The sequence below is a fragment of the Manis javanica genome, chromosome 11 (assembly GCF_040802235.1).
Source record: "Manis javanica isolate MJ-LG chromosome 11, MJ_LKY, whole genome shotgun sequence".
In the NCBI taxonomy this organism is placed as follows: Eukaryota; Metazoa; Chordata; class Mammalia; order Pholidota; family Manidae; genus Manis; species Manis javanica.
In genome coordinates this window covers 39,127,946-39,144,487 of record NC_133166.1, presented here as the reverse complement: position 1 = coordinate 39,144,487, position 16,542 = coordinate 39,127,946, and the positions used below count along the sequence as shown (strand labels likewise).

The window sequence follows — 16,542 nt, the reverse complement described above, 5'->3', positions numbered from 1 at the left end:
ATTTCTTGTCTTTTGTTAATAGCCATTCTAACAGGTGTGAGGTGATAGCTCCCTGTGGCTTTGATTTGCATTTCCCTGACAATGACAGTAAAGCATAATTTCATGTACCTCTTGGTCTTCTATATGTCTTCTTTGGAAAAATGTCTATTCACATCTTCTGCAAATTTTTTAATCAGATTGTCGGTTGTTTCTTTTTGCTATTGAGTTGTACTAGTTCTTTACATATTTTGGAAATTAGCCCCTTATCAAATACATGATTTGCAAATATTTTGTCTCATTCAGTAGGTTGCTTTTTCATTTTGTTGATGGTGTCCTTTGCTATGCAGAAGCTTTTTGGTTTGATGTAGTCCCACTTACATATTTCTGCTTTTGTTGCTTTTGTTCTTGGTGTCAGATTCAAAACATCATCACCAAGATCTATGTCAAGGAGCTTACCACCTATGTTTTCGTCTAGGAGTTTAATGGTTTCAAGTCTTACATTCAAGTCTTTAATCTATTTTGAATTCATTTTTGTGCATGATGCAAGATAGCGGTCCCGTTTCATTCTTTTGCATGTGGCTGTCCAGTTTTCCCAATACCCTTTATTGAAGAGACATTTGAAGCAGTAAAGTCACCAACAAATTACATAAAAGATGGCCCTAAGAAGACTGTGAAAGGATAATTATTTACAGTGTAACCAAGACAAAGAAACAGAGTATCACCTTGTTCAACCTTAGCTGGAAATACACAACAGACAACTCAAAATTTTCCATTCTGTGCATACCAGTGAATGACTGTGGAAGTCCAATGAGTATTGATTTTGGAGGTTACAAATAAATTTTAGCAAGTTGACGAATTTGCAAATACAAAATCCATAAAAAATGAGGATCAACTGTATCTATTAAGAACCTTTAGAGCTTACTCATGTTGAAAGGGACAGGTAACCCTCATCTAGACTTGATTTCACAAGTGCCTTTTGAATTGCCCCAGAGTCGGGGCGTGAATGAAAAGAATCACTGGGTATTTCAGGCGGAGAACTTCAGCAAGGAGAATCAAAGACCCCTCACTTGGATTTCAGGACAGGCAGCATCACAAAGTAAGGCACAGGCTCCCTTGCCCATCATAGACTCCAGGCTTTGTTCTCAGGGAGAAAGTTCCCACCAAGGACCAAGACTTCCTCAAGCGTGTGCTGAATCCATGGTTCTGAGGACAGTCAAAGCCCTTCTCCCATTCTGACTTATCTCCTGTCCCTTTCCCACTGTCTGACTTGTTTCTGTCACACTGGCCTCCTTGTTGTTTCCTTGAACAAACCAGACAGGGTATGACCCCACCTCAGGACCTTTGCAATTGCTGTCTGCCCCACCTAAGACAGTCTTTCTCCAGATATTCAACAGGCACTCACCCTCACCTCTTCCCTCTCTGCCCACTGAGGCTTTCTCTGCTGCCCTCATCCATCTCTGCCCTCCCTCTTCCCTGCTTTATTTGTTTTGATAGCAGTTATCACCATCTGACATCACTTATTTTACTTGTTCATTTATTGTTCTCTCTCCTCACAAAAGCCAAGAGAGGGGGGTTTATGTTTGTGTTTTTGTCCCCCATTCCTAGAAGAGACCTAGCATATACTGAGCACTAAATAAATATTTGTTGATTGAATAAATGAATGTTAGATACTCATAGTAGTAATAATGGGAATTAACATTTTTGCACCACTCACTGTCTGGGCACTTAATGTATGTTATTTCATTGACATCTCAAGGCTTTAACAGGGGGGCACTTTAGTTCATTTTACAGGTACGGCACCATGGCACTGAGAGGTTATACTGTTTAATTAAGGTCAACCAGCTAGAAAGAGATTGAGCTGCAATAAATCCCAGCTTTTTCTAATTCTATAGCTTTTATACCAATGCTTCTCAAACTATATGTGGTGGGGTTTTTTCTCAGCAAACTGATAACAGAAAAATAAAATTGAAAAATATTATAAAATACTTTATGTGCTTGGATATCATGACAATATCAAAGTTTTTAAACACTTCCAGTGTTTGTACTTGTCCCACAATAGACTGTTAGAAACACTTCAACCCAGAGCATACTGAATAGCTCTGCACGACACCAAAAGAATAAAGTATGCTTGAGTCCAGGGGGTCTGAGGACTGGAGTTGAGGCTCCATGAGAAAAGCTGCTGACCCCTTTCACCTGTAGCAGACTTGAAAATCTCACAAATCAACTTTCCTTCATTTGACCCCTTACAGTTCTGTGAGGTGGGAGGTGAGTTTTCTTCCCAATTTTCAGGTGGGAAAACCTGCTTTTCCCTCTGCCCAGAATGTGACTTCCCTGGGCTTCTCACGCGGGGAAGTAACTGCTAGTCGGCCTCAGGGTCTCCGCTCAGCATCACTTCCTTAGGGTGGCCCTCCCCAACTACCCCACCCAATAGCATCCCTGGCCCCCTCTGTTAGCACACCCTATTTATTTCCATCACAGCGTTCATCACTGTCAGATAGTCACTTTACCTTTACTTTCTCTCTTCCCTTTTTATAAGACAAACCCCAGGAGGGTAGAAACATCCTCAGTGCTCTCCCTAGTCCCTAGTACAGAGCTAGGTACCTAGTACCATCAGTCTCTCCCTAGCACCTGGCCCAGAGCTACACTCCCTAAAGGATTTGTTCAATGAATGCAGTAAGAAAACAGAAACACAGAGTGGTTAATTTGCTTACCTAAGGCCAAAACCGAGTAAATGTAGGAGCTTAGAGTCAAATCCATTCAGTCGCTCAACAGACAATGTTTTTGCGTCTGCTTCTCTGAGTCAGGCATTGAGCTGGATGCTGAGTGATGGCGGGAGAGAGAGGCAAGCTCCCTGTCCTGCTGGGGCTTATGGAGTTCATTCCAAACCCAGAGGTCCCGCCCTCTTCCTTTCTGGCCCTCTCAAATGTCTTTCACCTGTACATACTTTTCTGCGTATGAACACTTTCTCATAAATAATTGTGTGATCTTGAAATTAGGGATTATTATTATACCTCTTTTTAGGGTTTCCAGATAAAATGCAGTTATATTTGAATTACAAATAAATAATCCATAATTCTTTAGGGTGAGCATGTGCCCTGCAATATTCAGGATATCCTTATCCTGAGAAATGATTCACTGCTATCTAAAATTCAAATTTAACTGGATATTCTGGCTTTTTTTCTTTCTTTTCTTTTTCTTCTCTTACTCTAATAAAACTACACATGCTACAGATGAGAAAACTGAGCCTCAGTGAGAACAAAGACTTAAGCAACTTGCTCTGAGGGTGCACAACTGATGGGAGAGCCAGAACTAGCCTTATCTACTGCCCAACAATTAGCTAATTCCTCATCTTGTCTCAAAGACCCTGTGCTTCTGTGCTCAAGTCAATTCCTGCATGGCTGTCTAAATCCTTGTACTCTGAGATTATCTTGCAGTTGAACTAGCTCCTTGGTGTCCAGCAAGGAAGTAGTTTCCATGTCTAAATTTAGTTACTCAGTAAATTTTTTTCTGATTATAAAAATACATACCTTCAATATGGTTACACAACGGAGTACTATGCACCAACGAAAAAGAACAGCTTATTGCTACACAAAACAGAACAGATTGGTGAGTTTTTATGTACTTCTACACATCAACTTAAATAAATAGTAAATAAGAGTTCTGATACAAAAGAGGATATCCCATGTGATTTCATATACATTAAGTTCAAAAGTAGGCAAAACTAATCTACCGTGATAGAATATTAGTTCCAATTTGGGAATGGGAAAGGGTGATGAGGAAGGACATGAGGGAATTTGGGAGGATTTTGGTAATTATATCTTAATCTGGGTAAAGGTCACACATGTGTATCAATATATAAATCCAAGCTGTTTGCTTAAAATGTACATACTTTTCCATTTGTAGGTTACACCTCAATGAAAAACTAAAAACAGAACAAACAAACAAGAAAGTTAATTTATGCTCATTGTAAAAAATGAGTAAAGTACAGACAAGCATAAAAAAACAAAAATCATCTGTATTCCCACACTGGGGAATATCACAACTAACATCTTAAAAGCATATCCTTCTAGATCTTTTGCCAATAGCATTAACTTCTCAGAAGCACTTCCTAAGGGAGTAATGCAGGACCTAATATCAATCACTGGAGGTGCTAATTTATTTATTTCCAGTCTCAATATCCTGAACATGTCTTTTACTTACCCAGAAAGCCTTGATACAAAAAGATTTAATTTGACCATTTTTAGAAGAGCATGGAACAATTAATGGCAAATAAATGGAATTAAAATCAAATTGACTACAGCCTTTCAATGATATGACTTAGAATTTGATTTTAAGTACAGTAATGAATATAAAATGAAAACGGCATAGAAGGCTGAAAGGGCTCTGGAGCCTCTTGGGACCTAGAGTGCCACCTACTGGTCGTGGTCTGCAAAGACAGCTCACCCCCACCCCCACCCCTAAAAGCGTGGCTTTTCTACTTTTAAGCACCAAATATGATAAACCCTTTTCTTCCAGTCTATATATCTCTTCCCAGAGCTTCCCAGACATATTTGCCTCCCCAGTGCATTACACAGTTCCTAGCACATATGAGCAGTTTAATAAATATTTGTTCAATGAATGAATGAAAGGATGGGTGGATGGGTGGACGAATGGACAAATGGATGGATGGATGGACAAAAGGATGGAAGGACTTTCTTGTGCATCTTTGTGAAATGAGGGAATCATTTCTGCCCTATTCATGTCTATTTTGTTTTTAATAAAAATGATGACTTGATATACATATACAGAGTGAAATGATTACTAGTCAAGCTAATTAACATGTCATCTCTTCACAGTTACCTTTTTGTGATGAGAGCACCTGAGTTCTATCCTCTCAGGATATTTCCAGTATTCAATATTGTTTTATTAAAACTAGCCAGCATGCTGAGCATTACATCTCTAGCCTTAGTAATCCCAACATGATTGCCACTTGGTACCCTGACCAACATCTCCCCGTTTCCCTCACCTCCCTGTCCCTGGTAACCACTGCTCTACCTTCTGCTTCTGCATATTCAACATTTCTAGATTGCACCTAGAGATCATGCAGTTGTTTCCTCTCTTCATAGGTTTTTTCTTTTTTCTTTTTTGTAAAAGTAGGGAAGATAACTATTGGGGGAGACCAGACGGAAGTGACAGGTTATTAGGACAACCCAACGCCAGGGGGTGGGGAAGGCAAATGGTGACCAGGGTGAACAGTGAGCCTGCAGAGACAGGCACCACACTAAAAACAAGAAACATGTGAAATGTCTTGAGCTCAAGATGCACCTACAGGTGTGAACTCTTTTTCCTTTCCACTCCTTCCTTTACAGCCTAGCTCACAAATCCTTCCCATAGGCTGAAGAGCTCAGCATGGATGTTTATCCTTTCCTGGACTCATTCAGAAGTGAAGTGATGCTCAGTGTTTGTCTGTTGTCAGTTCTGAAACAGGCCAGTCACTGTGCCTGTGGGTGTGAGCTGGACTGTCAAAGCCCTCCTGAGTTAGGAAAAGCGGTTTCTGAGACATCGCTGTTGGGCTGCCTAATGGCCAGGAGCCCGTCTGAGCATGTCCACTACTGACAGCGTTTGACAAGCATCATGCTGGCCTTGCTTTTAGATGCTGCACAGTGGGGGCTCTGGTATGCATAAAGGCAACATGATGCAGCAGAAAGAGCATGGACAAGATGTCAATGGCTGGGCTCAGCCACTCAGCCATTCGCAGCTAGGTGACCTTGAGCAAGTTGTCTTGACCTTGCTGATATTTAAACCATCTCATTAGGACAGTGTAACAGGATGATTCCTGGAAAAACACTTCATAAACTAAAGCACTAGACCCAAGTTAAGGTGTGGCTATCATATATATTATAAAACCCCAAATAAACATTGTGCCCCATATGCGACCTGAACAAGCTCAAAAACTACAGGGAGTTTCACATGCATTGATCTGGACCCGGTTTCTCCTTATAGAATCCAATCCCATTTTAACAGCTGCACCACAATCTTATTTCCCCTGGAGCTTACAGCCCACCAAGACCTAACCCCTACCGGCTTCTTTTTATACAGACTTTACCTCTTCAAGTATCATCCACCCATTGGGCAATGGATTTTTGAAACTAAATGTAGACTTTGTGTTACATTTGCACTAGGCAAATTTAATCTTATTGCACTGGCCCATCTGTATAGGCTATTAAATGTTTTCAATACTGCTTCGGCCATTCTCTATGTTCTCTGTCCCTGCAGATTTAATGACAACCACATATTCAAACAGCGTACAATCCATGCATTCATTCACACATTCACTCATTCAATATAAATTTACTGAGCGCCTACCATTCCCTAGACACTGTGTTAGGAACCAGGAGATACAGGTGGTATATCTGACCGAGGGTGGCAAGTGCCATGGAAGAGCCATGCCCTGGCTTCTATGGGCTCATAGAATAGAGTATTCCTATCACTATCAGGAACAGTGGGAAAGTTTCCCAGATTAGAAGATTTGGTAGAAGCCAAAAACTGCTCTCCTCTTTTTTCTGAGCATGCCGCTGGATTATATTTTCAGCTCTGATGATTCTGAGTGCTTCCATGTTAATGTCCAGGTCTTTCTTCCTGGGCAAATGAACAGATGAGTCTATTAGGACAGGCTTCTCATGATTTCCTCTGCCTTTCAAGCAAAGAAATTGCAGGTGGCAATAGCTGGCCGGCTCTTATCTAGCTTCATCACCCCATCCTCATCCCCTTGCCAGTGTGTAAGTTCATGCCACAAATTTTAGTAGAGTTCCAGCTGTGGGCCAGCACTGAGTCAGGCTCCACACATTCTCTTAAATTCTGAATTCAAAATCCCCACAGTGGGAAACAGGGGTCTTCTCTATGTGGTGGATCCCCTTCCCCAGTCCTTTCATTCCAGCCAGGTTCAAGGTCTGAGACTACACCCTACACCCCTGGCTTAGCACTTCTAGGCACTATGTAAATGTGCTGGGGATGGTGGGGTAGGGGGTGGGGGGTCGAGTATGAGGAGTCAAGGCACGCCTTGTCCTCTTGGTCTCTTCATTAGCAAAGCACTAAAGTGGGAAAACCCTGGACTGGAGTAAAGAGACTGTAGGGAAAACCAAAATTCCTATGGCCATGATCCTCACCTGAACCTAAACTGCTTGATGATGCAACTGGCCTACTGCTAGGCTATTGCTTACACAGCTGTAGGCAATAAGCTATTATTTATTGAGTTACTATATAAAGAGCTCTGCCCAGTGCTCTGGGTGGAGGCAGAGACAAAGGAGGATTACAGACCTGTAGACTGTTGGATGTAGATGTAATTCTAGTGCTCAACCTATCACCAGGATAACAAGCTGGGTAATAAACCTTTTACCCCAAGAACATTCCATTGCCATTCCTTGGTCTCACTGAATCCATAGTGAACTTGCCTAGGGCTGAAACCCACCCGCAAGACAGAGACACAGACTCAAGTCTCAGATCTGCCGCCAACCATCAATGTTATGACTTTAGATGTAGCCTGTAAAACAAGCTGAGTAGACCAGATCTTTTTGAGTTCCCATTCAGCTCTAATACTCTGATTCTTTCTATACTAATCTCCAATTTCTGGATGAAACTTCTACTCTCTACTAATCTAGCTCTGTAGAGGAATAAAAATAGTAATAAAGAGAGGCAGAAAGGAGGGCAAAGAGTTCAGCCAACCTTCCTTACAGTGAAACATCTGCTGGAAAAAAGCAGCCCAAAGCTGAGAAACACTTGCTAAGGGTTATAACTTCAGAATATCCTAAGATTCTTTCTTGTCAGTAACCTGATTTCATTTAGGCCCAGCCTAATGTCTAGACTCAAGCTCCATGCTAACTGTCAAGACTGGGTTGAATTATTCATGAATCTCTGCATTGCAATGGCCTGGGAGATATTCTTTGCAGATGTATTCTTCCTTTCATGCCTTCAGTAACTCTTAATAATGAGCTGTTTGGATAGGCTAGTTCCTTTGCTTTCTTGAGCCTCAGTGCCTTTACTTGTAAACAACGACAGCAGTTCTCAGCTCTAGGATGTTTTTTGTTCTGCGATGGCAGGTGCCTCAGCCTGTGATTTCACATGCAGCTCACAACAGCAGCACACCACACAGACCAGAAAAATAGGATGCCATCTGACGATTAAATGCAAAAGGAATTATGCAATTAGCAAAGGACGCTGATCACATAACACGTGAGTCTAATTGCAGCACATGCAAATGTTTGCTAAATTAGATAAATATGGGTTTGCAGCCACTCTGGTACACAGACTGAGTTGTAAAGTTAAGGAAAATATAAAAGTTAATTGTGAGACGGGAGTGATAAACATAGGGTATGTGCCACTAGGCCGATTAGGATTATTAACCAAGTAATCATCTCATGCCTAATGTGGAGTGTTACAGGAGTCCCAGGCCTATAATCTGACTACAGCGTAATAAAGTTACCACATTTCATAGGCCATGGAGAACATGCTTCGTTTTTACATAGCACCTGTCACCTGCAGAGCCTCAACACTTGGGGCTAGTTATAGTAGCTTGCCAGCTTGCCCAGTGTACATCACCGAGTTGCGTATGCTTCGGGTACTGGCTTAAAAAAGAAAATCTGGATCTTCACCATTCTCAGACTCCCCTGCACCTGCCACAGATGGTAAGTCTATAGCTCATGAAGAAGCTCTTAGGTGAGTATGCCTGTTAGCTTATAGGACTTCCCATGGAGAAGTAAGAAAAGTCTCGGAGATGCAGCCATAGTGAAACCTACCTTCTGGAGACCGACTGCTTGGGCGTGAATCCTGGGCCCCTCGCTGGTTGGTTCAGCACACTGTACCTTGGTTTCCTTGCCTCTGCCGTGGGAACAATAATGTCACCTATCTCTTGGCATCACTGCAAGGATTAAAAGAATTACTACCTGTAAAAACACTAAGAACACTTTCTGGCACATAGTAAACCCTCAATAAGTGACTGTCTTGCCAATAGGTTTCAGCCCCAGGCAAGTTCACTATGGATTCAGTGTGACCAAAGAAAATGACAGCAAAACGTTCTTGGGATGAAAGGGTTATATCCAACTTTATTTCCAGGTGGCAGTTCAGTCACTAAAATCCCATTCAGTCAGAGCGAGTCTGCATGCAGCAAGCCGGTCTCTGCCTCTGGGCCCCTCTGTCCGTACAGCTGTCCTCTGGGCTTCTCTGCACAGCCATCCCACAGAGCCGTCCTCCAGGCCTCTCTGCACAGTCGTCCCACACAGCCTTCCTCTGGGCCTCTGTCCTTGGTGCTGCCACCACTCCAGCCTCTGCTCTGCTCTCCTGCAGCCTTGCAGCCCTACCACCATGTTGCACCCAGAGCACTGGGCAGAGCTCTTTTTATAGAATCAACAGCCATGTAGTGCCCACAGGTGTGCAGTGAGCTAGTCATCCACAGACAGGTGAGAATCCTGGCCACAGAGACTCTCATTTTATCCACAGTGACTTATTTCTTCCTATCTGTTTTTCCCTGTTCATTAGTTCATTCATTCAACCAAGGAAGGGCCCACTGAGTGCAAGGCACGAGTTAATGATAATGACTATAGCAGGGGACACACACATATGGGTTCCATCCCCATACTGGGATTAGGGAGAAAATGTTGGCACACAAATAACTAGTGAAGCAACATGTGAGATGTACTGTTTAGGTGTTACAAAATGCTCGAAGGGACATCATTCCTGCAAGGCAACTGAAGAAAGCATCACTGAAGACAAGCCACTTCTGCTAAGCCAGGTTGAGATTTTTAACAGAAGGGAAGCTGGGTAGAAACATGTGTAACATCTAGGCAGAGGACACCTAATGGGCAAAGATGCTGTGGAGAAACTGAAGGTTCCTATGGCCAGGATTCTCACCTGGCCCTGGTTGGCTAGCTCACTACACACATGTGGGCAATACGTTGTTATTGACTATATAAAGAGCTCTACCAAATGCTCCAGGCTGCTGCAGGGCTGCAGGAGAGCAGAGACTGGAGTGGTGGCAGCGCCAAGGACAGAGACTGAGAACAGCTGCAGGGACAGAGAGGCCCAGAGGCAGAGACCGGCTTGCTGCACAGGGAGCCGTGTTCTGAGTGGACAGGATTCTAGGGATTGACCTGCCACCGTGGGAATAAAGTTGGGTATAAACTTTCACCCCAAGAACATTCCCTTGTCATTTTTTTCATTCTCACTGAATCCATAGTGAACTTGTCTGGGGCTGAAACCCATTGGTAAGACAGATACTTAAATCATAAAATCCAAGGCAACATCAAGTTATTGTTGGAAGTGATGGGTAAGGCTAGACAGCAGCTTTGAAGTCAACTATGGCTAGGGGGTGAAGGGTGGAAGTATCCTGATGTCAAACCCTTCATATTGACTTTACTTTATGAGCCACAGAAAGTCCCTGTGACATTTAAATGAACACCTTAGGACAAAACACTGTAAAAGGAAGATAAATCTGAAAGGGTAAGCAAAAAAGATGGAAGAGGAAAAGACTGGTGACAATGTGAGTAGGGAGGCCACTGCAATGATCCAAGTGTGTGGTAACAAGGTTAATAATGACAAGAAACGCAAGGGACACTGAAGGACAAATTGACAGGACTTAGTGACCAAGATGTACAGAGCAAGAACACAGAGGAGGAGAAGTTAACTGTAAGGTTTTGAATCTGGGGAGTGTGGATAGAAAACAGGCTTGCTAATCAACCGAAGATCCTGATTCTTAGTTACCCAGCACACTATCTAAAGCCTTACCAGTAGGACACAGCATAGAGTAGAAGTTCTGAACACACTAGACAGCCAGATAGCTAGGAGTCCCTGCTATGCTATTTGCTAGCAGTGTTATCCTCAGTCAGTTTTAACTTCACAGAACTTTCCTTATTTGCAAAATACAGATAAATGCAACATATTTCTCAGAGATGTGGTGAACATTTTTAAATACAAAGTACCTGCAAAGTACCTGCCCCATAGAGAGCTCTCATATGTTGAAAAAACTCTCAACAAAGTGGGTATAGAGGGACATACATCAACATGGCAAAGACCATATATGACAAACTCACAGCTAATACACTCAATGATGAAAAGCTGAGAGGTTTTCCTCTAAGATCAGGAACAAGACACTCTCACTTCTATTCAACATAGCCCTGGAAGTCCTAGCCACAGCAATCGGACAAGAAAAAATATATATATGTATGTATTTTTATATTGTCCAAATACGTATGTCCAAATTGATAAGGAAGAAGTTAATCATCATTATTTGTAGATGACATGATACTGTGTAAAGAAAACCCTCAGGACTCCACAAAAAAAGTATTAGAACTAACAAATAAATTCAGTAAAGTTGCAGGATACAAAATCAATATACAGAAATATGTTGCATTTCATCTTACTATGCTGATGGACAGTGACAGCAATGGGGTGTGTGTGTGGGTGTTTGATAATATGGATGACTAAAGTAACCACAATATTTTTCATGTGAAACCTTTATAAGAGTGTATATCAATGATACCTTCATAAAAAAAGGAAGAAAAAAATATGCTGCATCTCTACACACTAATAATGAACTAGCAGAAAGAGAAATTAAGAAAACAATCTCATTTACAATTGCATCGAAAATAATAAAATACCTAGGAATAAATTTAACCAAGAGGTGAAAGACCTGTACTCTAAAAACTGTAAAACAGTGATGAAAAGAAATTGAAGATGACATAAATAAGTGGAAACATATACCATGCTCATGGATTGGAAGAATTAATATTGTTAAAATGTCCATACACCCAAAGCAATCTACAAATTCAATGCAATTCCTATAAAAATGCCAATGGTGTTTTTCACAGAACTAGAGCAAATAATTCCAAAATTTGCATGGAACCACGAAAGACCCTGAATGGCCAAAGCAATCTTGAGAAAGAAGAACAAAGCTAGAGTTATCATGCTTCCTGGTTTCAAACAATATTATAAAACTATAGTAATCAAGACTGAATGGTACTGGCACAAAAACAGACACACAGATTAATGGAGCAGAACAGAAACCCAGAAATAAACCCATGCTTATATTACAACATGCTTATTAGTCTCAGACTATACAGTAGGGGAAAGGCAGTCCCTTCAATAAATAGTATTGGGAAAGCTGGACAACTACATGCAAATGAATGAAACTGGACCACTTTCTTATACCATACACAAAAATAAACTTGAAATACCATATACAAAATAAACTTGAAGACCTAGATCTAAAACCTGAAACCATAAAACTCCTAAAAGAAAAAACAAGCAGTAAACTCTTGGACATTGGCCTTCGCAGGCAAGGGAAACAAAAACAAAAATAACCAAGTGGGACTACATCAAACTAAGAAGTTTCTGCACAGTGAAGGAAACCATCAATAAAACAAAAGGCAACCTACTAAATGGGAATGGTACATCCAATAAGGGGTCAATATCCAAAATATATAGGAACTCATACACCACACACACACACACACACACACACACACACAAACCAAATAATCTGATTATTTGGTTTGAAAAAATGGGAAGAAAACCTGAATAGACATTTTTCCAAAGACATACAGATGGCCAACAGGTACATAAAAAGATGCTCAACATCACTAAGCACCATGGAAATACAAATCAAAACTACAATGAGAGTTCACCTCAACCAGTCAGAATGGCTAGTATCAAAAAGACAAGAAATAATAAGTGTTGGTGAGGATGTGGAGAGAGTGAAACTCTGATGCACTCTTGGTGGGAATGTAAAATGGTATAGCCATTATGGAAAATAGTATGGAGGTTCCCCCGATAATTAAAAATAGGATACCATATGATACAATAATTCTACTTCTGGGTATTTACCTGAAGAAAAAAATACTAATTCAAAAAAGATATATGCACTCCTATGTTTATTTGCAGCATTATTTACAATAGTCAAGATATGGAATCAACCTAAGTGTCCACTAATAGATAAATGTATGGAATATTACACAATGGAATACTAGCCATAAAAAAGAATTAAATATTCCCATTTACAACAATGATGGACCTAGAAGGTATTATGTCAAGTGAAATATGTTATACAGACAAAGACAGTTACCATATGCCTTCACTTATGTATGGAATCTAAAAAACAAAACAAATAAATAAAGCAAAAACATATTTGTAGATACAGGAACAAACTGTCGTACCAGACATGGGAAGCTGTTAAGAGGCAGGTGAAGTAGGTAAAGGTGATTAAGAGATACAAACGTCCAGTTATAAAACAAATAATTCATTCAGATGAAAAGTATAACACAGGGAATATAGTCAATAATATCATAAAAACTTTGTATCATTACAGATGGCAACTACACTGATTGTGGTAAGCAATTCATAATGCATGTGTCAATTCACTATATTGGACACCTGAAAACTAATAAAATGTCAACTATACTTCAAAAAAAAAGTAAGTAGATGCCAAAAAAATTAAAAGAATACCAATGACCCAGAGAATACAAAAACAAAAAACAAAACAAAAACCCTCTACAGTCAAATTCCCCTCCTGAACATTGTTTATTCATGTTTTGATAATTCAGCTCTTTCCAGACCTTGCAGAACCACCAGCGTTCACTCATGTACTGTCACTATGCTAAAGCCCCGCAGAAGCACTGTTTGGCACATATTAAGGATTAAAAAAAAGGCACAGATGAAAGATAAACCAGCTCACTGTACTGATTTTGAGGCAAAAGGAGAGAGAACAATGAGAAATAATCCCAGATCCTGCTGATGGAATTAGATGATGAATTTGGGCAAATTTATCCCATATTTTCATCAGGGCCCCATGGGTATCCTTCTCCCACCTCTCAGGCAATACCAACTTCCACATGCCCTTACTCGTATCCTATGACAAAGGTTGTGGAGATGATCCCAGGGGCCACTGCCCAGTCAGCTGGTGGGCATGAACCTCAGAGGCCTGTTGACACAGCTGCACATCACTGCGTGGGAGTGAGGGAGGATGGAGCAGGCCTGTCTGAAATGCTTGAGCCACACCTTGAGGGTAGCAGAAGCAACCGCGAGGGGACCCATAAGCCATCCCAAACCCTGGAGTACCATTATTTAGCCAACAAAAATTCAACTTGAAAAAGCAAACTGGTTCTATCAAATGGGCCACTGGAGTTTGAGAATTATAGACCTACACCTTGGCCTATTCCATTTTCTGTCCCTGCAGCTGTGTTCACAGCTGATGTCTTACTGCAGGCAAAATTGCTCTTCAGCTAAACTGCTGTTAATTTTCGAAAGTACCAAAAACACCCTGAGAAATTCTTTTAAGAGTCCAGAACGACAAAAAGACAGCTAGCTGTAAAGCAGGGGATTTGTACCAGCCTGTCAGCCTTCAGAGCTTGTGCTTCTCTCAATTTTCAGGGGAGGTTCAGCACCAGCAGAGAATTATGCAATGCTGTGAGATTCAAGTAATCAAGTCTGCTCTCCCCACATCACAGGGGAGACAACCGCTGTTCAGGGTCGACTGAGTTGTTTGAGATCACACCATACGTGAGAGTTCCTGCCATGGACAACAAAGCTGGAAGATACTGAATCATATTAATGAAATCAAATAGGTTTAATGTTTTTAAACATTTTTTTTTAACATGTTGCCTCGGTTGGTCAACACCATCAAGAAGTCTTTATGTCACAGATATTACCAAGTACCAGCCCCTTTCACAGATGAAGAAACTGAGACTCAGAGAGGTAAGTAGCTTACCCTCAGTCACAGAGCTAGCAGATGCCACAGCCAGGGCTAGAGCCAGAATCCTTGGATTCTAAGCCAGTTGTCAAGTATTAACCAAATCGGATTCTATGCCCAGGTCTGTGCTTAGAGCAATTAAGACATTTGTTTACTAGGAGCAGAGACAGAAAAGCAAAGAGTAGGAAAGGCAATGTGTACTACATAGAGCCAATAAACTAGACAGGAAACCTTAAATTATGATGCACTTACTAATTCTACTAGGAGATAAGAGCATGCTATCTTTGAGTATTTTACTTCTTCATTGTATCTGTCTCGAGCATTTCTATAAATCAGGTCCTAAAAAAAAAAAGATAAAGCAGGCCTCTGGTGGCAAGGTTTCCAAAGACACTGGACATATTTCCCTATTTCCCCACGGCTGAGCACTGAGCTCAGCTGCACCTTAAGCTGGGCACGGTGGCAAATAGGAGAAGGGGATGGAGGGTGCAGACTCAGTCAACAGGAACCATTTTCTGGCCAAACAATCTGGCTACTGGGAATCTCTTTCCTTAGGGTGATTAAAACCAGAAAAAAATTAAAAAGTGACTGTTGATTTGTCTGGATCATAATGACATATTTTATCGTAATAGTTACTACTGAGTACTTATACTGTAATAAGCTAAACTTGCACTAAGCACTTTACACCCTCACAACAACCTTACAGGGTGGGTATTTTGGTCCCTATTTTCATGAGAATGAGAAAGTGAGGCTCGGAAAGTTTTGGTAATTTGCCTAAGGTCACACTTTGCAGCCAGGTCTATTTCACACCAAAGTCCTAACTTTTCTCCACACCCTGTCCTCTCTGAAGGAAGATAACTGACTACAAGATGCCTCTCCATTCTTCACACCCTGAGTTTTTCCAAGAAGCAGCAATCTATGATATGACAGAGATAGGACATTATTATCACAATGACATCAAGATAACCAGCATCTAAAATTTCAGTCAACAAATATCTTTCCCTTTTCTAATAAAGTAATGTCATTTCATAACGACATTAAAACAACTCCAGATTCTTATTTCAAAATGGAATTTGTAAGAAAGCTTAACACTACTTAAAAAGCACATGCAGAACTATCCATTTCACAGACAGATTCAAATGCAATTATTTCAAACAATTTCCATACAAAAACATTGTGAGCTTTTATTGAGCATTTGCAATGACAGCTGAGGGGAGCTATCTACTTCTGTTGGAAGACCCTAAGTATTTTGTCAACAAAATTAATTCTGTACATCCTATTCTATCTCTGTACTGTATGACAAAATTCTACATAATATGCCTGGATATTGTAGGGTATGTTAGGTCAAATCACATCCTGAAAACCATGACTGTCAGGGGAATTCACAAGTGCCAAGGAGTTAGAAGAAACCTGTTAGAGGAAGGAGTGGGGTGGTACAGTGCTTGGTGACTGCCATCTCCGGGGAGATGTCCCCCAGCCCGATTTGGCAAGGAGAGGGCTGTTCTGTCTTCCCGGCTCCCAGCTCCAAGACGGAACAACTGAGAGCCAGCCGAGCTTTAACTAACCCATTTAAGCTGCCTTCAATGATCATTCCAGGAGAAACCAGGGCTGCCCCAGTGACTACGAAGCAGCAGTTTGAAAGACTCAGAAAAGCAGACAACTTGTCCATATGAAGTCATTGTCCCTGAAAAAGTAAAAGAGAGAGAAAGAAGGGTGGTAAGTGAAAGGTTGGCTTTGTTGCTGTAATCCAAGGACAGCCACGATGTCCTCTAGCTAAAGACCAACAGTCCCAAGGCTCAGAGCAAGTGACCATGTACAGGGGCTGAAACAAGGGAAGAACAGAACTTGGGTTC

The 16,542-nt window shown here is 41.1% G+C and overlaps 1 long non-coding RNA gene across 1 annotated transcript in view; it reads right to left on the bottom strand.

The window, feature by feature from the left end:
• Nucleotides 1-12,938: 12,938 nt before the first annotated feature.
• The window catches only part of LOC140844394 (uncharacterized), a 57,680-nt gene continuing 54,076 nt past the window's right edge, over nucleotides 12,939-16,542 (bottom strand). The window contains exon 4 of the long non-coding RNA XR_012122638.1: nucleotides 12,939-16,373. This is a non-coding gene — a long non-coding RNA (uncharacterized lncRNA). The remainder of the gene's footprint in view (nucleotides 16,374-16,542) is intronic.